The 5,055-nt window shown below is 51.4% G+C and overlaps 1 long non-coding RNA gene across 1 annotated transcript in view; it reads left to right on the top strand.

Annotated features, from left to right (window-relative positions):
* LOC102020974 overlaps positions 1-3,100 on the top strand; it is a 3,827-nt gene extending 727 nt beyond the window's left edge. Inside the window, exons 2-3 of the long non-coding RNA XR_262661.1 lie at positions 2,327-2,434; positions 2,859-3,100. This is a non-coding gene — a long non-coding RNA (uncharacterized LOC102020974). The remainder of the gene's footprint in view (positions 1-2,326; positions 2,435-2,858) is intronic.
* The last annotated feature ends 1,955 nt before the right edge of the window (positions 3,101-5,055 follow it).

Below are 5,055 nucleotides of genomic sequence, written 5' to 3'. Positions count from 1 at the left end.
TCTGCTTCTGTAATGACGCTTGCAAGCCCCCTCCTTTGTGGTTTTTCGGGTTAAAGAGCCAGAACTGACCTGGCTCTGGGGTCTCTGTTCCTGCGAGCTCAGTGAGCCCCATGCATGCTTGGTGAATAAAATCCCCTTGCTTTTTGCATGAGAAAACGTGTCTTGGAGTCTTCCTTCACACGGCGAGTGTCTCGACCCTAACAAGATTATAGGCGTGCACTACCACACCGGGCTGGAAAACATATTCTTAAAACATCAGCCAGGACCTAGCATTTAGTCAAGTTTCAAATCAAAGTTTCAGGATTCACTCATTCAACAAGCTTACTACTGGGTACGGTGGTGCACACTTCTAATCCCAGCTACTCAGGAGGCTGAGGCCAAGGATCACAAGTTCGAGCACAGCCTAGGCAACTTAGCAAGACCCTGTCTCAAAATAATACTTTTAGTCAGGGATATAGCTCAGCAGTACAAGCGCCTGTCAGTCAAATGTAAGGTCCTGAGTTTGATTCCCGATGCAAAACAAAACTGTAAAAAAAAAAAAAGAATCAAAATAATACCTTTTAAAACAGCCTGGGCATGTAGCTCATTGATAGAGCACTTTTCTAGTATGTACAGGGCCCTGGGTTCAATCTCCAGTACCACAAAGACAAAACAAACAAAACAGCAAGTTTGTTGGGCCTCATACTGTATTGTTTGCTTGACATAAGATCAGTCCGGTGAGTTTTTTTCCCCAATACCGGGGATGGAACCAGGCGCATTCTACCATGGAGCTATAGCCGGCCCATTTTTAAATTTCTTTCATTTTTGAGACAAGATCTCAATAAATTGCCCAGACTGGCCTGGAACTTGCCATCCTGCCTCAGCCTCCAGAGTTGCTGATGTACAGGTATGTGGGATGCCCGGCCCATGGATTATTTCTGGGCCGGGGATATAGCTCAGTGGCATAAGCACCTGCCTGGCAAGCACAAGGTACTGAGTTTGATTCCAGGTTAAAAAAAAAAAAAGAAAAGAAAAGAAAAAGAAAAAGAAAAAGTCCTAAGACTTTCACTGCTTCATCATAAGCGGAACCCCGAGAGCGGGGGTGTAGCACGGATGACAGCGCACGTGGCATGTGCAAGGCCCTGGGCTCAAGTCCCAGGAAAAGTAACCCTCAATAGCAGACCTTTTCCTCTACCCTTTTATCTCCCACCAAACTCAAGGCAACCCAGCTGTTTTTCGAAACTCACCCTTCCTTATTTCCCAGGAATCTGTTCCCTCAACTCATAATGTCCTCCAACCAGATGGACCTTTTTTTTTTTTTTTAATTTGTCTTTTTGAGAGTTTCACTATGCAATTCAGGCTGGCTTTGTTTCTTTTTTTTTTTTTTTTTTTGGTTTTTCTCCGGTACCGGGAACCGAACTCATGACCTTGCGCTTGCCAGGCAGGCGCTTTTGCCACTTCAGGCTGGCTTTGAACTTACTTTGTAACCCAAGGTAGCCTTGAACTCATGGCAATCCTCCTGCCTCAGCTTCCCCAGTGCTGGGATTGCAGGCGTGCGCCTTGAAACCTGGTCCTTTTTTATTTTTAGATGCAGCGCAAATTTCATCTAAACCTTCCCCAAATGTCCCAAACAGACTTAGTGCTTCTGTCCAAGGGCTCTTAAGGATCACAGTAGCACCTTGTTATGGTTTTTGTCTGTGTGTCCCCCCAATGCCTCATGCGGACTTGGGGCAGGCTTTTAGAGTTTGAATATGGGTGTGAGAGCTGCACCCGCCTGGAGTGGATAGTTTGCATATGTAAGGAAGAGGAAGAAGCTGCTTGGGGGCATTCCTCCTCCGTCATTCCACTCTGGTGTGTGCTTTTTGCTTAGCTGTGTGCTGCCGCCCTGAGATGCAGCTCTCTGCAATGTGCCACTCTGCCTTATAATCCTGCCAAGTATTGATTAAGACTTCCACGAACTGTAAGCGAAATAAACCTTTCCTTCCTTAATTTTGGTCGTCAGGTATTTTGTCCCAGCAGCGAGAAAAAAGGAACCAAGACACACCTGTTTTTTTATACAGTATTGATCTCTGCTTGCGGATCCAGGCTTCCTGGCCCAGATGTGCCTCTTAAAGATCATCTAAATGCCCCCCCGCTCCCCTGGTCCAAAATAGGACTCTGCACCCTCGCCTCTTGGCTCAGGCTGAGGACTCCATCTCAGAAGTGCTCCTCTGGCGCCACCTCCTGGTCAGCGGGGGTATGACAGCGCCTGGTTAGCGTCTCCGTTCGGATGGCCCTTCATCTCTTTGGTTCATCCATCCGCCTCTCCGTCTGTCCGTCCACCCATCTTTTGTTCCTTCTGTTCCAGGCTCGGGGCACACTCGCGCGCAGGACGAACCCAGTTCCTGACCTCAGGGAGTTTAGAATCCGCTGCAGAAGACGGTCTTCGGACTGCCCTGTTACCGGAACGACAGCGGTGAGGGTTTCCCCGCGGAGGCCGCGGCAGGGCGGGGCGGGGCCGAAGCCGCCCTTTCGGATCGCGGGCGCTGGCTTGGAGGCCGGCTGTGGCCAGGCCGGGTTTCCACACCCATCCTCTCTCCATACGCTTCCTTTTTGCTTTTGTTTGTTTCCGTTCTTAAAGCTTAACGATAGCGGTAACACAGTATGCCACACTACAGAACAATTCGGTATCTCTCTCCAGTCCTCTGAAGACTGTTCTGGGAGTTTGTTGTTTTTGTTTCGTTTTGTTTTTTTGAGATGGGGTCTCTCTCCTTGGCTGGCCTCAGAGTTACTATCACCTACCTCAGGTGTACGTGGTGTATGCTCTTATGAACCTATAGTTCTCTTTTAGGAGATAGGAAACAAAGCAAATATACTTTTTGAATATGTATTTTTAACAGGTGGTACATTATGTGATTCAAAGTCCGAAAGACTGTGCAGTGAAAAGCCCCACACTCCTGTCTTGATCCAACTAGTTCCCTTCACAGAGGCAAGCGACGTTGTCAGTGTCCCCTCTTCCTTAGCCAGTGATAGCATATGAAAATACAAGCAAATACATCTCTCACTATACAGGGTGCTATTCTATTCACTGTGCTGTACCTTGGGGTTTTTTTTCCCCACAATATACCTTTAAAATATTCTATACCAATGCACGGGGTTCTGTCTTTTTTATAGGTGTATAGTACTTCATATTATGGAAATTGCATTGTTTCAAATTATGCTAGATTGTGATATATGTTATGATGCGCACAGAAAATAAGTCAGGAGATGAATTTTATTTTTTACATTTATTTGTAGCGCTGAGGATTGAATCCAGGGCCTTGTGCCTACTAGGTAAATGTGCTACCATTGAACTACATCCCTAGCCCAGAGCTCAATTTTAAAATAACAGGTAAGAAGTCGGGTGTGGTGAAGCAAGAGGATCGATGCAAATTCAAGGCCAGACTGGGCTACATAGTGAGACTTTGTTTCAAAAAAACAAAAAGTTGAACAGAGGCAGCGAGGAAAGCCGGCGAGAAGGGCTCGGTAAGAAGCGCCCGCGGCATGGCCGCTCGGTGGCGCTGGACTCAGCCTGGAAGTGGGGCTGTGGCGCTGCGGGCGGACTGCGGGCGGGTCAGCCCTTGGGGCCGCGCAGGTCCCTCGCTGTCCCAGCCGCTTGTCGTGCGCCGCAGAGCTTAGCAGGTGTGGCCCCCACATCACTGTTTCTCTAGGAAAGCAGGAGCTGGGATTTGAGACTTAGAACCTGTATCTCTGAAATTCTGCTTACTAGAAGTTGCTAATAATTTTGGTTTTTTTTTTTAGACTGAGTCTCACTGTGCAGTTCAGGCTGGCCGTGAGCTCACTTTGTAGCCCAGGCTGGTCTCGAACTCGGAACGATCCTCCTGCCTCAGCCTCTCGAGTGCTGGGATTACAGGTGTGCGCCACCACGCCCGGCTGGATTCAGTTTTTAAAATGTGCTTGACAGCTTTTGGTTGTTCTTTGGCCCCTCGCGCTAAGACTGATCTGGGGTGGGCAGACACTCAGAGCCGGCGCTAGCCACTGTCAGCCGGCAGCAAGGGGACAGGCAGAGCGGGAGCTGGGGCCAGAGACGCGGACGGGAGAGTCAGACCTCTGACAAGGTGACACTGCCGAAGGCCTGAAGGCGGAAAGGGGCGCGTGGGCCTCGCAGCCGCGGCCGCGGGGAAGGAGCCTCCGGGGGCCGCGCGGAGCTGTCCGAGGTGGGAGGGGGCCGCGGGGAGTCGGGGGCTGAAGGCTCGGAGGGCCCTTGGCTTTGGTCATGGGGGCCAGGAGAGGGCGAGGGCGGGAAGGGACGCGCCCCACGGGCGCCTTCCCGGAGCCCGGCCGGCTGTGCGGGAGCAGCGGCCTGCAGGAGCCGCCGGCAGCCAGCCGGAGAGGCGCTGCGGAGCGGCGTGGGGGTGACGGCGCCTAACCTTACCCCAGGGTTCAGTCTGCGAAGATGGAAGGGCGAGTCGGTTACTAACGAGACCGAGCGGAGCAGCGAGGACCCAGCGACTCTGGGTCCAGAAGAGTTGGCCGGCGGGTGCACAGGGCGGGGGCACCGCCGGTGAGCCAGGCTGGATGAACTGGGAGGAAAGTCAAAGACTGAGCCCCGGGTCATTCAGACATCCAGAGGACAAAGCAGGAGAAGCCAGCCAGGGCACTGAGTAGGAACAACAGTGAAACAGGAAAATCAAGAGGCTTCCTATGCCAGGGTAAGTGAAGCAAGTGTGTCAAGGAGAGAAGCATCAACCGTGCAAGGTGCTGCTCGTGCCTAGGCCAGACAAGGTGAGGACCGACTTCACTCCCGACCTTGAGAAAAGCAGGCCCAGTGAATGAGATGAAAATCTGATTGGAGAAAATTAGAGAAGACAGGAGAGACACTGGGTGTTGCGGTGCACACCTGTAATCCCAGCATTTAGGAGGCTGAGGCAGGAGGACTGCCATAAGTTTGAGGCCAGCCTGGGCTACATAGTGAGTTCAAGGCCAGCCTGTCTCAAAAATCCAACCAGGGGCTGGGGATTTAGCTCAGCGGCAAAAGCGCCTGCCTGGCAAGCGCAAGGTCGTGAGTTCGGTTCCCGGTACCGGAGAAAAACCAAA

The sequence above is a fragment of the Chinchilla lanigera genome, unplaced genomic scaffold (assembly GCF_000276665.1).
Source record: "Chinchilla lanigera isolate Chin_1 unplaced genomic scaffold, ChiLan1.0 scaffold00051, whole genome shotgun sequence".
Lineage (NCBI taxonomy): Eukaryota > Metazoa > Chordata > Mammalia > Rodentia > Chinchillidae > Chinchilla > Chinchilla lanigera.
The sequence above is the reverse complement of the archived record's forward strand: the minus strand, read 5'-3'. Positions and strand labels throughout refer to the sequence as shown.